The sequence below is a fragment of the Rhineura floridana genome, chromosome 5, assembly GCF_030035675.1.
Source record: "Rhineura floridana isolate rRhiFlo1 chromosome 5, rRhiFlo1.hap2, whole genome shotgun sequence".
Classification (NCBI taxonomy): Eukaryota; Metazoa; Chordata; class Lepidosauria; order Squamata; family Rhineuridae; genus Rhineura; species Rhineura floridana.
The window spans coordinates 88,363,611-88,385,486 of NC_084484.1; the positions used below are offsets into that span (position 1 = coordinate 88,363,611).

The 21,876-nt window shown below is 39.0% G+C and overlaps 1 pseudogene; it reads right to left on the reverse strand.

The window, feature by feature from the left end:
• Window positions 1-10,723: 10,723 nt before the first annotated feature.
• LOC133386074 (zinc finger and BTB domain-containing protein 8A-like) lies at window positions 10,724-13,510 on the reverse strand (annotated as a pseudogene).
• Window positions 13,511-21,876: the final 8,366 nt, after the last annotated feature.

Sequence of the window (21,876 nt, forward strand, 5' to 3'; positions counted from 1 at the left end):
AATTGCTTCTTTTATATGTGGCCTTCCACTACTGTGGCTGAAATCAATGGCTCCCAATGATTTTAGTAGCAGCTGACTCTTGGTGAACACAGACTAATGTACTAAATTGAAATCATTAAGGACTACCTCTTAAAAATGGTTGCTCTTATGTTTCTAATACAGAGGGTTGAATTTACTGTCGCTTCTTAAAACATCAAATGAGGCAATTCTTCTACGTAAGCAGAATGTGCTTCTTTGTGAAGAACTGATCCGGCAAGCAATGTTACAAAGGAACTGCACAGTGTTAAATGTTAACCTTCTGTTAATGGTGATTTGGACCTTGCATGTAATTTCTTGAGCTTCTAGTTCTATACCAGAGCATGTTCCTCATTAATTATAATCAACCTTCTATCCTATAGCCAGAAACTCAGGAGCCGGAGCATGATCTCAAGTGCAAATCAAGGGTACAAGTTATACAAATTTAAGCACTTTAGCTCTGCAGTCCTGTACATACTTACATGCCTGATACTTACATGTAAATACATGTATATAGGATTGTACACTGTATGTCCCATTATTTATAATGAGATGAGGGAAAGTGACTTAAATTAGCTGAACTGGCTAATTCAAGAGTTCTGATAAGCCAAAGATGGTATATTGGGTAAAATTATTAAATCTGTAGGACATGACATTGCTAGCATGGCTCTTGTGCTTTCAGCTGCTGCCTTTCAGCCAGAAATGAGAAAGTGAAGCTTCCCCATACTAAACAATATAGGGTGTGTGTCATATCCATCCTCTCTCTTTTTGAGCACCTGTCTCAACCATGATTACCTATAAATCAAGGCCAAAGAGCCCCTTCCAGCAGTATCTTGTATTTTTCCTGTAATGGCCAGACTGATATAATCCATAGTCACCTAGGCCTAGTAGGTTCCTTGCTGCAGAACGCTGGCCTTTCCCCTCTGTTGAATCAAATTTACATTACATCACCCAACATGCACACTGCACTGCATGTTTGTTGTTTAAGGAGCCAAAAATATGTTATGCAGGAGAGCCTTCATTAGATCTTTCCTTTTTTAAACAATTGACTTTAATGCAGATCCAGCACTGGGGCTGGGAGAAGGGGGGGAAAGGTGTTTGGGAAAAGGGAGCTCAATGGCAGAGCATCTGCTTTGCATGCAGATGGTTCCAAGTTCAATCCCCAGCATCTTCAGGGAGGGCTGGGAGAGAGTCCTGCCTGAAACCCAGGAGAGCCACTGCCAGACAGTGTAGGCAATACTGAGCTAGATGGACCAATGGTCTGACTCGGTATAAGGCAGCTTCCTATGTAGCTGAATCATGATTTTCCTATCCCTGGCTGGGACCTCTGACTGGGTGGGCTTTTTGCAAGTAATACGGAGCCCTTGCAGACTTTTATCAAGACCCGTGCTGCCTTAGAGTTACATAAATAAGATTATGCCTTGAGGGAGTACAATCTAAAAGAGATTGGGGGGGCAAGAACAAGTGAGGAAGAAAGAGATCTGGCACACGTTATTTCAATGAGTGTCAAGAAGCACTCTAGTTTTGATTTACTAGGAAGTGAGGCCTCCCTCAACGAAAAGAATTGCTAGTTGGCTTCAGCAGGTGTCAAAGACAATCAATAAATGGGATATCCTCTTCAGCCCATCTACAAAACTTTGATGGGGTCATCTTGGCAATCTCACTGGGTTTGAAGTTAAAGAGTTCTCCTACTGCATCGTCACACTGCCTTAAACTGCTAATAGCGTTGCGTAGGAAACTTCAGTGACGATGAACTGACCAGGAGAGGACAGGATGAGGATGTTAAGAGTGGGAAGGAGAAACTGTAAATATCCCACTACTTTTATAAGAGGTCTACATAGTCTGCTTCCTCTCCCAAAGTTTTATCTACTTATAAATGTTGTCTATTCACCTGTTTTTATTAATAGAAACAGAACCAAGGGGTGGGGATCAGGGTACTGCGAGAAATGACAGAGCTAAGTATCTGTTCTGCACCAAGGGATAAAACATAGCCTCTTGATACACACAAGGTACTTGTATGGATGGATTATCTGAATTTGTATCCTGCCCTACAGTGGTCAGCTTACAAAAAGAATGGGATACATGTTTAAAACTATCAGCACTAAAAATGTTCAGATGAAACACAAAGAGAAAATCTGGGGAGTATCAGTACAGCAAACCATTTTTAAAAGCTAGATTTTTTTTCCATGCTAGACTTCTGTGTTGCTACCGGTCATTGGCACATCCAGCCTCATCTAAGATGAGAACACAATACACCAATAAGGAATAAGGCATCACTGGGAAACCTTGGTAGAAAGCATCCTGATTCAGAAGGTCAGCCTTGCCTGAAGCGAAATCTGCCATTGCCCAATTCCATATTGCCTTGCAAAAGATACTCTGAAGATGTCTAGATATTAAAATTGCTATTTCATGATTTTATGGTCAGACAATGAAATAAAATGGCTTTTACAACCATTTGTAAAATAAAAATGAATTACACAAGGTTCCTTTCTCTGAGACTGACTAAGAAAGAGTCTGCTCTTTTGGTCAGTGTGCCTCACGCTAAAAGAAAATAAACAGAGGATGGGGTGGTGAGGAACTGAGAGCAAACATTTCTCTAAACATTTGCTATAACAAGGTCATCTTAAGAGACTGGAAAGGATGCAATCTTCCCCTAATTAAATAGCTTCTGCAAAAAAAAATTCTTTGTGACGCTTCCAAGATTTTATTTTCAGGGCAATAAATTTGCAGTGCATATTCATTCTTCTCCTCTTTCCCCTATTATAAAGCATAATTAGAAGAACAAAGGTTAAGGGCAACATTTTATCCAGAAAGATCTTGTGCCAGTATTACTGTTTCCTCAGGCACTGGTGCCTAGTCAAGATTAATTAGCTTGATGACCTACAAAGGATATTTTTCTACATTTCCATTAGCTGTGTTTGGCAATGCCAAGAGTCAACAGTTGAAAATGAGTCAGACTTTACTTTCTTTGTCCACACCTTCAAAATCTGAACTTCTCCTCCTAAGATTATATTACAGGGATAGATTTAATATGAATTATGTTTTTTAAAAGGCCATTGTAAGAGAAAACAATTAACAAGCCACATTACAAATGAATTGCACACGCTTTGCATACAGATGGTTCCAGCATCCTCACATCCCCAGTGAGCAAGTGATGGGAAGGACTTCTTCCTGGGAATCTGGAGAGCCACAGGTAGTCAGAACAGAGAGTACTTGGCTAGGAGGACAAATAGTCTGATAGGATATAAGGCACCTTGCTATGTTCCACACAAATCTGCAACAGGGATGACCAACTGAAGGTCAAGGACCAGATTTGTCCCAAAACATTCCTCTAGCCCCTTGTGGCACTTCAGCTGAGGTACAGCTTTACAAATGATCCTGTTGCATTCTTGATTTGTGATCCAGCTGTCATTAAAAACCCCCAAACAAATGCTTGCTCACTCACTTGCAAGGAAAAGAAACAATGTGTCTGCTTTCTATAGTCCATATTCATTCTATCATACAAGGTCTATTATGGTAAATTGCCACTACTAAACTTGAAGGGAACTTCTGGGGACCCCATTTGTTCCTCAGCTTCTATCATTGGTAACTATATGCCATCTGAAGAAGACACATTGCTGGCCACATTGTTGCAAGCACCCTGTCCATGTCGTCAGGCTGCATCAACTGCCCCAAGAAGCTGCAGCAGACGTTGCAATGGACACCTCACTATGGACAACAGTAAATGTGGATGGGGTGTCAAGATTGCTGCTGAGGGGAACAAATTTCCCTCAAAACAGTTCACAATAGGTTCTAAAACTCTATTTCCTGGAGTAAGTGTTGACAGACCCTGGACAATATGAAAAAGCTCCACTGGATGGTACTTGAGGATGCAATGGGGGCAGAAAAGTGGGCCTTCTTCACCACCCTCACCACCACACAGACACAGTTATGTCATTTCACTCATGTCCAGTCAGCCCCACAGCACATTTTTGCCACTTATGCTCTAGCTGTCGGTTGGCATGTTTCATAGCAGTCAGTTCACTGGTGTACTAAGGTGCAAAATGGGCTCCACAATGCTGGAGAAGGTGCTCAGGGGCAATCAGAGCCTGACACATTTCATTGTTCCACATTGTGACAAAGGCTTCAACAGGGTCACCTACTCTATCCTCCCCTCCAGGCATTCAGGAATCCAATGGATTCCATTAGTCTCCAGGGGTGGATCATCTTAGTCTGTCCACTAGAGCACTGCACACATCTAACTTGTTTAGTAAAAAAGAAAAATTGGCATAGAGGTGATTTCCCCCTCTCCTCTTAAACAAAGCTATTGTTTCATGTGTGGACAGAAAATTGTGCTAATGCTTGATTCAAGCTAGCATTGCCTTAGCGCTTGGGGTAACAGTTAAGTTTTTCTCTTTATCTGGAAAGGTCCTAGGAGCCCTCTTTTTTCAGGAGCAGCACTTTCAGTGTTGAAGGATTTTCACAAATTATTTTTTCCCTTTTTATGATGCTACTGCCAGCAAGCAAAATAAACTTTGAATAGGTGTTGGACCTTTTGGGCATGCTTTATGTTTACTATGTCTTGTTCTTGTGGTAAGAAAATTGTAAAGGAGGTAGTGTGTAAGAACAAGCAAGTTTCCTTTGAGACTCACAAAGGTTGCTCCTGACAATGACATACAACATAGTAAACAAACCTGTCTTGATTTGAAGGAGGCTGTAGGGCTTGCTTTAACCACTGTGTGCTACTCAGATATGACAAATGGAGACATGAAACCAGCAAGAATTATGTGGCGGGGCAAGGAAACTAGTTGTTGGCCACTTAAAACATTTCCCCTGAACACCTCACCTAAAACTAGCTCATGTCAACAGTAAAATTAACATAGAAGCATTACAACACAATCTTGGTGGCTATTTGTCTCTAATGACAGCACAACAATTGCAGCAGAATTTGTTTGTTGTCAAAATCTTTTTTGGCATATTGAATTTTGCTAATCTGAAAAAGGCATGGATTTTACAACCTGGATTTCACAAACAAAAAATTCTCAAATTCATCTATAATATTGTAGAAACTCCTAGTTTATACTATGCAGATGATTCATTGGACTTCAAAATACACTAGATTAGCATTGACATCAATTTGGAAATAAACTGGAATTTTTCTTATCTTTCACAATAAATTCATGGGGAAAATCATGGTGAGAGTGATAAACAAGCCCAATTATAAACATGTCCTCCCCACCAGCACCACCATCTGACATATGGGTTGTAAAGTGGAATTTTCTAATAGTGCATGAAAATAGCCAGACCTAACCCTTTTCATCAGAAATGCAAACAACCGGGACTTCCGGGAAGGGTGACTTAGCCTGTGCCTGCTTTTGGGACGGGCTCCCGCCGCAAAAGAAGCTTATTCAGATATAAATCAGTCAAAACTTTTTTTTTTTGACTGATGAAACTTCTCCCGGGCAGGGAGAAACGAAGAGATTAACCTCAAAGCCTATTTTTGTTGGGAGGACTAGATTTCATTGATTTATGAGACGAGGTCCAGCCGACAAATAAGGACGGATTTTCAACAAGCTCTATCTGATAAAGCGACACGTTCATCTTTTCTTTAGAGAGAGAACGGACTAACAGGCAAGCACCCTTCTTTCTATATTTTTTTACTTGACTTAAACTGTTGCAGTAAAAGGAGATTTGCCAGATTGATCGGCTTTGGACATCTTTCCGGTGAGCTATAACTCTTCTCTGCTATGCACTAATTAACAGCTTATCTCTGTTTTTGTTGCAAAAAGCTGTCCTGGATTTGCATTCTAAAGATATACACAGAAGAGAGATTTCTATTCCTGATTTCTATTCTGAAGAATATTATATTGTCTGAGACTACTCTCTTTTTGGTTTATTTTATTTTGACGAATCTGTTTCCTGACGACGCCATTAATTGTTTCGATCCTGGGAACTACATTTTGTTTTCCTAAGCATAGTGAGATAAGGCTGGCTGCTCTGTTTATACTGTGATGTCATCAAGTTTGGAGTATTAACCCAATTGTTGCTGAAATAAGAAGTGGTTCTCTTATATTTTTCTTTTAAAATGGCAATCAAGAAAGTGGCTGAGAATCTGAAAGTAACTAGGTTTCAGAAAATAATGGATGAGATTGAGATAACGAAACGAACCCTGCGACAGGGTTGTAAGGAGCTGAAAATTGAATTGTGCAAAATGATCCAGGAGTTTAAAGAAATAGGGGTCCCTGTGAGAGAGGAGACCCTGGAGCCTGGAACAAACGTGGAACAGGAAAAAGATTTGGAATTTATGGATTTTAGAAATAAAATCTACTGTTTGGAATTCAATGTTATCTCTGAAGAAATTAATGAAGATATTAGAGATAAAGTTATCAATGGCATGGACAATCTTCTGGACTGGAATGATGTGATGGAGCCTAATATAGAGAAAACCTATGGAATTAATTGCAGCCATGTGACAAGGGAAAAACTTTCAAGAGATGAGCCAGTACATTTTGTAAAAAAGAACAGAGATATGATTTTACTGCAGTATTCCAGCAACCTATTCAGAATGGATGGCAAGAAAATATTTGGGATAGAGGAAATTCCCATTAGACTCTTACTATATGACTATGGTTATGACAGCAAGATTATTACGGAATACTGATAATGGAAGATTGGACACTGAAATTACTGGAGTTAACAAGACTATTGAAGATGGAAGATGGAAGATGGAACTAATAGGGATAATAGAATAATGGCTATTGAAATTATTGAACCTAACAGATTCTGATGAGATGGATTAATCGAAATGTTTATTTTGACTATGGTTATGACAATAAGATTATTATAATTATTAATGAGATGGATTAATCGACATGCTTATCTGGAGAAAAATTGATAGATATATTTCTTAAAGAATTGAAACCTCTCTTTGACTTTTTGTGGAAAGAATAAAGTAATGTTTATGAGATTTGATTGATTAAGTAAGATAACTACTGGAGGAAAGTGATTTTATAATATGATTTAAGAGACAGGATTGTTATACATTGTAGACCTATAACTGATGTGATCTGTGACAAATGGGAAGTTAATATTTCTATGGTTATGACAGCAAGATTATTACGGAATACTGATAATGGAAGATTGGACACTGAAATTACTGGACTTAACAAGACTATTGAAGATGGAAGATGGAAGATGGAACTAATAGGGATAATAGAATAATGGCTATTGAAATTATTGAACCTAACAGATTCTGATGAGATGAATTAATCGAAATGTTTATTTTGACTATGGTTATGACAATAAGATTATTATAATTATTAATGAGATGGATTAATCGACATGCTTTTCTGGAGAAAAATTGATAGATATATTTCTTAAAGAATTGAAACCTCTCTTTGACTTTTTGTGGAAAGAATAAAGTAATGTTTATGAGATTTGATGATTAAGTAAGATAACTACTGGAGGAAAGTGATTTTATAATATGATTTAAGAGACAGGATTGTTATACATTGTAGACCTATAACTGATTTGATCTGTGACAAATGGGAAGTCAATATTTTACTTTTTTTTTTTTTTTTTTGTCTAACTATTTTTGATTTTGTTTTTTGTCTTTGAATGTTTTATGGTTTTGTTTTGTATGTTTTATGAAAATCTGAATAAAAATTATTGTAAAAAAAAAAAAGAAATGCAAACAACCAACACTGATAGTGAGAATCAGAAAATGCTCACCTCTTTCACTTCCTCCTAGTAATAAAGGGCAGTACTAAAAAACTGTATTCATCATCACCTCTTTTATTGCTTTGTACTTTAGTCTATCTTTTATTGCAATCTTTCTTCTCTTGTATCAAAGTATACAAAGAAATTCTAATCATGCAGGGCTTTCCAGACACTTCACTGAAAGTGCTCCTTGCAATGAAGAAAACAGACAAGCCATCATATTCAGGAGCTCTGTACTGGTATCATAACTCTGATCCATTTGTCACCCAAATTACTTAGTAGGTCCCAAGGAAGTCCTTTCATATGGTGGGACTCTAAAATGTAGCCACAGTGTATGCATTTGCTTGTTTTCCACATTTTATATTCTGTCCTTCAGTACAACTGTATTTCCAGGGCACCTTACAGTAAAAATGAAATATTATCACCATCATTATTATTTATTAGATTAATATTCTGCCTTTTCTTCCAGTAGGAGCCTAGGGCGGCAAACAAAAGCACCAAAAACAGATTTTAAAATATTAAAACAAAACCACCATTAAAAACATATTAAAACAAAACATCTTTAAAAACATTTTTAAAAGCTTTAAAAACATTTTTTTAAAAAGGTTTAAAAATGTATTAAAAAGCAATTCCAACACAGACTCAGACTGGGATAAGGGCTCTAATTAAAAGGCTTGTTGAAAGAGGAAGATCTTCAGTCAGCGCTGGAAAGATAACAGAGATGGCGCCTGTCTAATATTTAAGGGGACAAAATTCCAAAGAGTAGATGCCACTTCACTAAAGGCCCGTTTCCTATGTTGTGTGGCACTGACCTCTTGATAAGATGATATCTGCAGAAGGCCCTCATCTGAAGAGTGCAGTGATCAACTGGGTATATAAGGGATAAGACAGTCTTTCAGGTATCCTGGTCCTGAGCTGTGTAGGGCTTTGTACACCAAACTAGAACCTTGAATTTAGCTCAGTAGCTAATAGGTAGCCAGTGCAATTCTTTCAGCAGTGAGGTGACATGTTGGCGATACCCTGTGCCAGTGAGCAGTCTCGCCGCCACATTTTGCACCAGCTGCAGCTTCCAGACCAACCTCAAGGATAGCCCCACATAGAGTGCATTACAGTAATCCAACAATCCAGTAATCCAGCAATCCAATATTAATCCAAAATATACAATATTAATCCAAAATATACAATATAACAAGCACAGGACAATAATATAAAACAGCAGCAAAACAGAGTAGATAAACAAATCAGAAGAGCACAGCAAAAGAAAGCTATCTGCCCGCAATTGCTTTAAAAAGACTTTTAAAGCCTGAGAAAATAAAAAGGACTTTGCCTGGCACTGAGGCAAGCCTCCCTGTGAAGGGTATTCCAAAGATGGCTTTTTCTCCATTCACCACCCATGTTAGAAGGCAAGAGATCTGGAGAAGGGCCTGAGATGATCACTTCAGTGAATGGACAGACTGGTACAGGAGAAGATGGCCCAACAAATACTTGTTGCAAGCCATGTATTTGAACCAGAGCTGAAATTATTTCTGCACAGGAGAGAGATGATCCTGCCATTTGGTCCCCATGAACAGTCTAGTTGAAGCAAGTACAATTCCACTTGCAGTGCATTGTCATGGGACTGCTGGCACTCATGTGAGAAGTACCCATTCAACCCAAGCAACTAATGAGATTGGCCCTTACATATGTTATTATGTCAAACAGAGTTTGAGCATAGAGGAGGTGCTGGGGGGTTTTGACACCACATTCCTTAATAGAAGCACCAATTAACCCAATATAATCAGAGTTTATCCTGTTACACAGCTGTTTTTATATTCCAATCTACTTTGCTTATTTTTTAGTAAGTGAAGGTTTAAATGAAAGCAGTTGGACAGTGCTAAGAAAGAAAGGGGGGGGTAAGCAATTGGGGCAATGCCTATTTTCTGGCAGATGAGTTTGTCGATGACATTGGAAGAAAGAAATTCAACTTTAAAATGAGGCTATTCTGTTTCAAAGTGGAGCATAAATAATGATCTAGCTCTATTTTCAGTCACTCAAAACAAGGCAGAAATGACAGTAGCTCTGCAGCAGTTCACATGTCTCTCAGGAAGTTACCAAGCATAACATTCAAAGCTTTTCAGCTGGGAACATACTCCTTCCCTTTCAGTAAAAGAGTGCTGCTAAATAGAGCTTTGCAGTCTCCGTGAGACTTCTTCATTAGACTTGGGTTCAGTTTTGACTTTAACTTACAAAATCTGAACAGGGTGGTTCATGACAGGTGCTCTTGGAGGTCACTGATTCATAGGGTCGCCATAAGTCGTAGTCGACTTGGAGGCACACAACAACAACAGTCCATTCATAACTGCCTAATGTTTTGATTTTATCTTTTTCCCCCTAAGTTTCATGATCACTACTTGCTGGATGACTAAAAAGGTAGATATGTCCTGTACAGTTTCCACATTGGATCTTTTGCCTTTGCCTTAATTCCAGCTAGAATCCTGTCCTAATGGAATTCAGGCGGTGGCTCAGTGTCCAAACTAAAGTGGATGTATTAATCACAAAGTCTGCAACATCTTGCTCCTTCTTGGACCACTTGTCTTGTCATTTCAGTCACATAATGCTTGCATTATCTGCAGATGGGCTTACAATCTTGGTGAATCATAGAAATGGCTGCACAAAGTGAACCAGACTTGTTGAATCTTTCTACATCCTTCACACAGATACAACTATTCCACAGTATGGCAGTGAAGGTTGTGCTTCAGGTGTGCTTTCTTTTTCACTGCATGAGTACAGAATGGACACTTCAATTTCATCCTATGCAGATCATCTTCAGCCTACTTCTCCTTTACATCCAATGCTGAGGGCATGCTCAATCACTTTGGAAGATTTAGACTTGCTTGCAAAATGTGAAGAACAAGGCTTTTGCAATATGACCAAACCTCTCTGTTCTGTGTCAGATACCTGGCCATACCAGGAGCTAGCATGGGAAGAATCACTTTCTGAATCCGTTTAGACATCCTCTTCAGATGGAGGATCATGGATTGTAGCCTCTGAGTTTGGTCTTAAGTTTCCTTACTTTACAGTAAGGGACATCTGATGACTATGGCAGTCATAAATGTCTACTAATGTTCATGGAGTCTTGCCTTTGGCTGTACTTAGATAGCTGCTGGACATTTCTTTGAATAGCTAGGTAATAGGTGAAATTCATCTCAGAATTTCCACCCATGATACATGCGCCTTGATCTGAGCAAGTGAGAAGGGAGTTGTGCTCTCTTTTCTCTACTCAGCACCATACAGGGAAAAACATTCCACACTGTTAAAGTTCACTTTCTTGTCTGAGAGACTAAAATAATGATCTTTTTTCTTCTTGCTGCTGTCCAGTGAGGATTTTAATAAGTGTCTTGAAAAATGGAAATGGACTACCTTCAAGTCGATCCCGACTTATGGTGACCCTATGAATAGGGTTTTCATGGTAAGCGGTATTTAGAGGTAGCTTACCATTGCCTTCCTATGAGGCTAGTCCTCCCCAGCTGGCCTGGGCCTGCTCAGCTTGCCACAGCTGCAAAAGCCAGCCCCTTCCTTGTCCACAACTGCCAGCTGGGGGGCAACTGGACTCCTTGGGACTATGCAGCTTGCTCATGGCTGCACTGGTGGCAGGGCACATAACCCCTGAGCCACTCACTGTGGGGGTGATCTTTAGCTGGCCCTTTACCTCCAGGAGATACAAGCGAGGATTTGAACTCACAGACTCTGGACTCCCAGCCAGGCTCTCCTCCCCACTGTGCTATACCAGCTGTCAATAAGTGTCTTAAAGACTAATAATGTCAGTCATCTGGAGGTAGCTTGCAGCTGTCGTGATCTCAATCACATTCTGACCAGTGAAAGAAAGTTAGCCCGAAGAGACAAAATCCAGAATCATGGAAAACATTTTAGGAGAAAATGCCTAAAAGCTAGTAGTTGTTGGCTGACAAGTTTTCTTTGAGCCCTGTGAAAAGGAGAATTTTGAAGTGGCTACATTCCAATGGGCTTTGAAGACCTACTGTTGGAATTAAGTGGATATTTGCCCATTGCAGCCTGCAGCCTGTCACTTTCCCCACAGTGTGGTGCCTCATCTTCATGTTCCTCTTCCATAGCCTGGCCCTGCTGCGGGAGGCTGTTGCCAAGGCTTCTGCTGTATTGTTGGACCTGGTGTGCCCTCCTCTCTTGCCTTCTCGTTCTCTGTGGTGGTAAGATAGGGTTGCCAGGCTCAGGGCCTGAGAAAGACTCTGTATCTTTAAGAGAAGATAAAAGGGGAAGGGAGAATTTCACCTTGTGGTTTTTCACATTATAGTGTTGCAAGAAAACCTATACATGGCTGAATTTTCTCTTCTCTTAAAGATACAGAATCATTCTCAGGCCCTGAGCCCTATGGTAGGAGATAGAAGCAAATTCACAGTGGGCAGATGCCATCCCTATTCTAATATTCTTTGTCACTTAGGCTTGGTTTGGTTATAACAATAGACAGACAAGATGAACGTTTCTCTGTAGTATTGCACATACCCAGAGTCTCATTTAAACCAGCTATTCCATTTTTGTATACCACTTAGATTTTTTTAAAATATTACGTGATTTGGGAGTGCTTTTAATTAAATAAATTAAATAAATGTGATGTTAGCATGGTAGAACTCTCCGTGCCTGGGCTATAAAATAGGATGGAGATGTGGAGAAATTAACTCAGTTCACATTTTAAGGTGAAAGCACCAAATGTGCATGTGCTGAACCCATTTGCAAACAGAAACAGCTGTCCTTCAAAATTTGCACTTCTCTGAAACTTGCATACAAAAATGTGTGTATTAGTGGAAAACAATGTACCAAAATATATTTTATTAGGTGAAAAATTGCTTCCAAAATAAATATACTAAGCATAATTGTATAGAAAAATGTTTATGAGATGTGTATAAAATATATACACATTTTCAAATGGTCTTTTAAAAAAAGTTTGCAAACATATACAGAAATGAGACAAATCAAACTTTAAATTGGAAAAATCAGAAGATGAGAGAAGCTGAAATAGACAGATTCATCCATCCTTTATTAAAGTACATAATTCCTTTATAAAAATAGTCAATAATATTCAAACATATTTCACTGGACTAGATTTTCATTTAGTTCCAAATACTTCCTTACACTTGCAATCGCTGTTGTTTGGTTATTGGTTAAATATGTTCAGTTCTGTCTTCACAGAGATCATTTAAATGATATTGTTATGTTATGTTTTATGTCTAGGCCGCCTTTTGGCCAAAAAATCACCTAAGGCAGCTTACACACAAATGCAAAATACAAATAAAAACAATACAATTTACAAAAAACCAAACTAACAAAATTATAGCATTTCTAAAAAGCATCAACAGCTATCCAAAAGCATTCATCTTCTTGGTAAGGGACAGTCACCCCAAAATGTCACTGAGAGCAGGGGTGAGGGGGCAAAGCAGCTGGAAAAGCATGCCCCTTGATGGTCCCAGCACAGTCTCACCCCAGCAGCAGTACCTCTCAGTTTGTAGCTCCTCCTGATATGGTCCAGGCAGAGGGGTGGGGCAAGGCAGGTGGAAAAACTTCCCCCTTGATGGTCCCAGCACAGTCTCACCCCTACAGCAAATTATTAAAATGCAATTTTGGTTTTCTGTTGCCAATGGATTTTAATTTTGTACTTTTGTCTCACCCTCACCAGCATATCTGTGAGAAAGTGAAGTTGTGCTTTCCAAATCTGTCCTTGCAAGTCCTGGTATCCAGAGTTACTAGTTTCACTTGCCTTGTGATCAACCAGAAAAGAGCAACCCTTCATCTCTGCAACATGGCCCTGACAAATGGTTCCACTGCCCTGACAAATCACTGAAGAGAAAGGAATCCAATCCCAAATCTTCTGCAGTGCCTCCAGCAATTGAGCAAATCTGTTTGACTGAAACCTGAGTTTACAACTTGCATTCTGATTTCAGGGAAACAGTTCTCAAAAAACATAACTTGTGGAATTTTAAGCTACCCCTAATTTGGGAATAAGTACATATAACACCATTCTAATCTGACTCACTACCTATATTTTCCCATTATGTGAATATAAACCAATAGTTAAAATCTGACATGTCTGAAGCATCATGGGTAAATTAATGGAACTTGCCACCTGCTTTTTCATGGATGAGCTTTAGAAGTGTCATGTTTTGTTTGCTGACACTTGTAGTAGAACGCTTGCGTTTGACAAAAGCTGCCAGCCATTGGACACACTATGTAGACCAGATATGTTGTTTGTTGTTGCATGCTCTCCTTTTTATTCTTTACTTATTCTGTTGCCATAGAAATTAATTCAAATACTAAACACTTTTTTTCTTCCCAACTTAAATGCCACTCCATTTAGTTCCAGAGATTCACCAAGAATTGGGAGAGAGAGAAAAAAATTAAGAAAAACAATGCACTGGGCTGTTTAATAAAAAGTATCTTGATTTGCACAAGGCTGTGAATGAATCAAACTGAAAAGCCCTGGAAAAAACGGTGAATCTGTGCACCAGAAGATTGCCTGCCTCTCCCTATTATTAGGTACAAAAATAGAATGGCTCTTGTAAATTGCTGCTAACCTCATCTCCAACAAACCTGACAGGAGAAAGAGCATGCTGGGTAAGCTATTTTGATATTTAGAAAATTAGGCTTTGGAGAAAAATGTGGTGAGACCTCAAATTTATGCTACAAAGTGAGACAAAAGAAAACGGCCCCCTCCCCAGTCTATAAATGGATGCAAAGGAATTTCATGAGCTAGATTAGATGCACTGTTCAGGGCTGTTCTTATGAGATTTCACCACTTTAATCCTCAGTGTCAGGATCACTGCACATAAATCTTTTTCCTACATAGATTTCATTTTTACATAAGAAAACCACAGGTGATCAATGCACGCCTATCCACTTTGTTGTATGTACATAAGATAAAAAAGACTCTTGCCTTTTGCCCACTGAACAGACTGCATGTGGTTTTCTCACCTGAGAATTATATTGTGTAGGAAGAAGCAGCCCTTACAGAAATCATATTACTAAAGTATCTTTCCTTGCTTAAGGACAGTTAAATCCATAAGGGACAGAAATCACCACTCCTTGTCTTCAGTTTGGCAGCCTGTTGCCGGAAAACCTACAAGAAGCTACATCATCATCTTTCATTGTGAGTGCAGAAACAAGAGGTAGAAATTTAAGTTTCTAGTCCAGACCGTGTAAATAAAAAACATAAGCAAGCCTGTATGTATACATTTCCTCATTACTACAAAGAGGGATTCGTTGAGGCTAGTGATGTCGGTGCAGTTCTTCCAAGCTTAGAATGTGAGCTGGAGGACAATTGTTCAGCATCTGTGGTTGTGCAAAATATTTGTCAACCAAGAGAAAGATCTCTCCAGCTGAGCAAAGCTTTCTGTCACCCACAGATCATGAGTTTCATCAGCCAACGATCTAGCATGCTGACAGAGCTGTCAGCACACTGGATCTTCTGCTGCCAAAGCCCCTGCAAGCCTCTTAGTGTGGCCATATTCAGTGTAATCGAGCGACGTAATAGGAATGGAATTCCATTACAGGATCAGATACGTATTCAGTAACATGGAATCAGGCCAGAATGAAGAGATGCAGGGGCAAAATATGAAGCCCAGGTTACTTCTGACTCAACCCAAGCGGAGTTTCTGAAAGCTCATAGAATGGTGAGCTTGTAAAGGATTGTGGGAGTAGTTTTCTCCATTTTCTTGCAATGTGCAGGATTTCCATTACCAAAGCACTTACAGGAATACCTCATTAGTCAGACAACAAAATTCTGTACAATTAGGCAGCAGGGATAAATAGACTGGGAATTAGAGATATGAAGATTATGTAAACCAACCCCCTGCTTGCTCCAAGTACCCCTCTGCTTATTTCTGTCTTGCCACATAAGAAAGAGTGTGGACTTACATGGGTCACACAGTTAATGGCACTGCCTCTGTGATAGTCAGTGGCTGGTAAGCCAAGAAAGAAGGTTTTCATGACATTCTGCTCCTTAAGATTACTCTATGAATTCCTGATTTTTCTCAACAGAGTTCCTGCTTCTTCAACAGCTGCACAATAAGAAAAACAACTCTCATCATTAGATCTTCATGCTAGTAAAAGCTGTAGCTGTTGGTTATCTGCCTACTGCACAGATGTTAAATGTACACATGAAACCTAAGGGGGGGATATGGTGTTATTTTGTTGAAAAGAAGAAGAATGGGGTTGAGAGAATGCTCTTATTTTAAGAAAATTCCTTCAGGTCAGGAGCAAGCATCCCTGATGTGAAAGGTGCACAGCACATTCATTTTTAGAGACAGAGAAGTATACCCCATAGCAGGAACCTAAACCAAATTTGCATTACCTGGAGGATGGGTGCTGGGCTCCACAGTAAAATATCTGCTGAAACAGGGAGGTCCGCAACCTATGTCAATGCCGCAAGCAGATTATTCTGCTTTGCTGCAGTACATATACTGTGAGCATTTTACATTATACCATGACTGGGCATAAGCAACCACACTTTGTAAATGGCTGCATTCCTTTACTCCACCACTCATCTATTTTGAGTGTTGGAAGTGGCATAATACTATTAAGGCTTCAACAATACGTACAAAGATTTCTATTACCAGTTCCAATATTCAACTTCATTACATATTATTAATACTTAGGCCTATGTGCCAAGCTGCCCCATTATTTTGTCTTGCTGGTATTTCTAGAAGTGGTGCTCCAAAAGTAGGCTTAGTTAGATTTGTTGATGTTTTATCTAGACACCAGCAGAAGTAGTGGTAGTGAACATGCTCCCGTCTGTAACTGGGCGCCATTTTTTCTTACCTACAGAAGACAACACAGTGAGGACAGGAAATATTGCTCTCACTCTGATTTGGCTTCAGCCCATCATACAGATAGATCAGACATAACAATGCTTTCTGCTTTAACTCTGGATTAAGGTAAAGGGTGATGGTGGTAGGGAACACACCAATTGCACCAGTTTATGACTCTCCCACCTGAAAAGTTATTAAACTGCCTCCTTTCTCTATATTCTCAGTGTACAAAGACAATGACAAACTTGAGATGGACATTTCAGCCTGGCCCTAGATATAACTCAGTATCTATATATGCTGTCTCAATAGTAGTTTCATGATAGGCAAATCAGATTTTCCACATTCGCATATCATTAAATAGTGTTTCTATGAAATGCCATCACAACTAACCCCCACTTTCGATCTGCAGCAGCTGTTACAAAATCCCCAACAGCTGAGAGCCATACTATAGCAGAACACTACAACTATTGAATGAGCTTTTCTGAAACGTCATAGTTTAACATATTTTCCGAACTCACCATATATTTCTGAAAATCTCTCCCGAAGGAAGGATTTCTCCATCTTTGTTAGCTTTTACATACAACCTAAACAGTTTATATCAAATCTTCATTTTATTAAAAGTGTTGTGGTAGGCTTTTAACGCATATTTAATTTTAATTTTTGTGATCGGATTGTTTTCTGTGTGGATTAAAATTGCTTTATATTGTTTATAATTCATCTTGGGAGGACTTTGTCCTGAAAGGCAGCTTATACATTTCTTATATAAAATAACTGATAGAAAATATTCACATCTCTCTTTAAGAACTGTAGAGTAGAAACTAAGAGCTAAATAAAAAGGTTATTTCAATTTTTTTAAAAGACTGCAGAACTCCAGGCTAGGCACCTAAATGTGGGTCTACTGCAGCTTGGCTCCAAGTTCTTATTAGCTATTGGTACACTGGAAGTTGGGATGGACAGGTCTCCACCATTCTACTGTAAATATGATCATTTGTGGCCTATAGACTGAATGCGGTATCCTGAGGAGAACTGCCTAATTTACCTACCTTTCCAATCAGCAAATATTTTCTCTCTCCCTTCCTCCAGTTTGGTCTTATGGAAACTGTGGAGGAGACCTGAGAATCTTGTTTGCATATGTATGTATGGACAAGACAGAGCTGGATCAAGCCAGATATTCTTGTTATTCTTTTTACAGGATGTGGCCATCCAGAACAGTCTCACTAGACTGTCTAAAAAGGGATATATTCCTGTTGCATGAAGGACATATAAAATGCACAAAACCCTGGAAATGTATAGTGAGGATTATGATTCATGTTACATGTGGGACTACATTTGCTCTCTGTCGTGCATTTTGCTACACTATGCACATACTTATCCTATTGTGAGCAACTATTATTGTTCATCTTTCTTCAGTAACTTATTCTTGCTGTTAAGCTATTTTTCAACTTAGCATGGATACTGCTTTAAAAAGTAGTGTAACAGGAACAGAAAATATTACGATCATCCACCGAGAACAAGATTCAGTTTGGAATCTTTGAACACAGCCTACCTTGCTCTGAGGTGCTTCATAGGTTTGGGGACTCTGTGAGTCTGCTTCATTTCCCCATGCCATTCACTGCTGTGGAAATTTTAAAATGGGAATAATTCCCCCCCCCTTTGACAGAAGTGGATGACGTTTTCAGGTATATTAGCCCCTCCAGAATTGACAAAGCTTGCCACATTGCAGGCAAATTGCAGACTTGTGTGTTGGGGATCTTTAAAGTTTGGCTTTAATTTTTAAGTAAGCACCTAAAATATTTCAGTTTTGGATGCAATTGACATTTGCAGACAGGCAACCCCTTCTCAGGGCACAAATCCTACCAAATTTCAGGATAGCTGCAGGGGCTTATCTGCAAGGGCAGCCATTATAGTTTTCAGGGCAGGTAAAAAAGGAAGCACTTTAATCTCCCCTAGTGTTTTGTGGGCAATTGATCTGAAAATTGTAAAGCTAAGAGAGTTGCCCCAAGAAACTTGCCAAATTCCAGACAAATACCTCAAAGGTCTTTTGTGCTAGACAGCTTTTAAAGTTAATTTTGGGGTGGAAAGAACAAAAAGAGATTTGCTTTCTGGATAAAATCATTTCCTCTGGTTACAAACTAGACCTGTCCGTTGCAAAGGAACTCTCCCTCCCTATCCTGGTTTAGAGACAAGTTTTGATTTTGCAAAGCTGCCTTCTCCCTTCCGCCATACCTTTTCCTTATGTGGTAAGCTTAGTGACATAGGTTCACTTTTAGAAGATGCTTGTATGCTACTCATTGATGCCTAGATTACCAGGGCACCACGAAGCACTTCAAGGGACCCCACTTTGACTCATACAGCTTCATAAAGATCCCACTTCAATTCAAGCCCCTAATCCCTCCAAGGCAACCTATCTTGGCTTGGAATTCATCTGAATCTGATACCTGCTCCTAGAAAATATTTATTTTGCCCAATAAATGTAACATTTTAAATATAACCAGGGTATCTATCCGTTATTTAATAATACTTAGGTGATATGCATTTCATTAGTTACAATTTAGATAATGTGAACAGATACTGGTATGAGCCCCTCTCCTCCACGTGTCTGTTTTCTTGGCCTTACTTGATGTGATGAAAATATATTGATACCTATAACTGCGTTAGGAGAAGGTTATTCTGGAGCTGCAAAGAATGTAAGACAGGCCATTTAAGGCTCTCCCATGAGGATAACAGTAGACAAAAGGAACCTACCTTTAATTCTTTATGGGAATAGGAACCTTGTACCTCAGAAGATGAAACTGTAAGGGAACTATCAAAAATACATTTGCACAACCAAGTCAGCCATAAATTCTAACTGATATCAATGGTGTTCAGTCACTTCAAGTACACCAAGAAACAATGAAACATGGAGACACTCCTGTAATTCTTTTTCTCTGCTTTGAACAGAAGTGGGATTTCATGCTGAAATTCACAGATAAAATACCTTTTAATTTGAACATCTTGGACCCCTTGATCTGCAAAATCTGCTTTAGTGTATATTTTAACTTGTTTTCAAACAATATTGTGTCTGAGATAAAGATGCATTTTCCAGACAATAAAAGAAAGGAGAAATATCATGTACATGCTCATTTATTGTTCTCAAAAGGCTTTTCTTTTTTTAAGAACGATTTTTTTTTAGTTAGAGAGCAAATGAAGAAATTGAGCTTTTTGTAGCCCTTCAGTAACAAACCAGACCAATCACTGTTTGATCCAAAATACTTTCAGGCTTTGTTGGTCTTCCAGTTTATAATGTTACATTTATAGCAACCCTCTGCAATTTCATATTAAGGCATGAAACATTCATTCCTTTCTTTCTTTTTTTACAGTTAATACTTATATTTCCTACTCAAGGATCTAGTAACTTTTGTTAGTTTCCCCCCTAAACCCATATACACAGAGGTCTTCTTCCCACCTTCTTTTTTGTAATTTGGGTTTTTTTCCTTCCCACAACAGCAAGATTGCACCATTTCCCAGCTTACATGATAAATGTTAAATTAGCAAATGGAGCATGTGGGTGAGGAGTAGTTTCTCTCAGTTTCTCATTTTTCCAATCTTCAGTTCTCAGCATTTCCACATCAGTTTAAAGATTTTTTTTTAAAAAAGAAAGTCCTTATCAAAATTTATCAGCATTTTAGTGCAAATTTCTCCTAATGTACACATTTGTGTGAAATGTTGCCTATATACATTTTTGCAATTCAATTTTCCTAAGACACTGCATTTTATAAATTATTTTCATTAACATATGCATTTTATGGACTTTATTCCAATATATGCATTTTTTTAATATCTTACTCAGCTGGAGAACTGCTTTGCAAAATTCAGAGAACTGTGAATTTCTATGGATGGCTTTAGTTGGGTTCTTGTCTTGGAAAGTGTGAATTAGATAGGTTTCCCTTTCAGTAAACTGAACTGAAATTTCCCCTTATCTCTAATAAGGAGTTCGGAACCCTCATTCTGCCCACACATGAACCTTAGCTGCTCACAGTCTGTCCCAACATATTACTTTCCCTTCAGCTGTGCTTCAGTATTAGAAGTGACCTGGATTGAGAGAGATAGAAAAGCTCCTGGAGAAGGGCTGCAGGGAAGTAAGCCTTGGGCATGGAGAGCACTATACTAGTCACCAGTGCGCTGCTTTTGCTCAGAAACATTACTAGGAGAAATTTCTCAACACAAATTATCTCTAGCAATTATAGTTTGCCAGGGTTTCTGGGTCTTTTTAATAAAGACCCAGGAGCCATGGCAAACTACAATTCCTAAATATCTTTGTGCTGGGAATTTGCTACTAGTAAACTTTGTGGTCTAATGAGGGCCCTTCATTCCTCCAGTCGTTTGTGCTAGAAGGATCCCCTTTGCCTGCCTGCCCACAACTGGCAAAAATTGTGGAAGCTCAGGTGGCCACATTTGTCATATAACTTGTCTGTGTAGACATGAACTAGGGGAGTACGCAAGAACCCTCAATTCTGTGTGTGTACAAGAAAGAGATGGCTCGAGGCCATTTCATTTCTGAGAGTTCAAACTCAGTTCTAAGTCACACATCATTAGTTGAAGACAAAGCTTCTCTCTTTCCTAGTATAATCCCTTGAGTTGATGCTTGGTCAAACTGTGAAAATAATGTTATGTTCTAAGATTAACAATTAGCTGGATATACTGTATACATGTCCCACTATAAACATTGCAATGAACCAAGTATTTTCACCTACACATTCTCTCTGCTCAAATTAACCCTGCGGAAACAGAGAGCAACAGGTTATCTCCATTTGGAACATGAACATAAATTTTGTTCTTGAAATGTCAGAAAAGAAAAGATCCCTAGGGTAAGTATGGCGGGGGGAAACCATTCAAATCCACACAGAATTGATCGGGAATGTCTATTTGTGTATCATTTGTAGTCCTGTAGAATTTGATGTTATTCACTTAAATGTAACATTTACAAAATAAGATTTTGCTGCTGGGTACTCTTGTTGTTCCTAGGTTGTCTAGATGTAAAAGAGGATAGGGCTCTTGCTCACAGTACTTCTGAAATTCCCTCTTCTGCACAATTATTAAGGCATAGGAGCACTGTCTTCTTGGATCTGGCCACTCTACCTTACTATGGGAACCCAGGATGATACCAGCACAAAGGCATAGGTGTTGCATACCCTTGCAGGCTGGGGTGGGGAGGCAGAATAGTGGCAGGATCTTGATCTTGCCTTTTTTTCCCCAAGGACATTTGTGAAAGCAGTTGCTGGAGATGGAACCCCTTGCTTTACCAAAGATAAAGCATGTCAGTATCATCTCTGCAAGTTGTAATTCTTAACTTCTGCAGGGTGAACAAGGATCA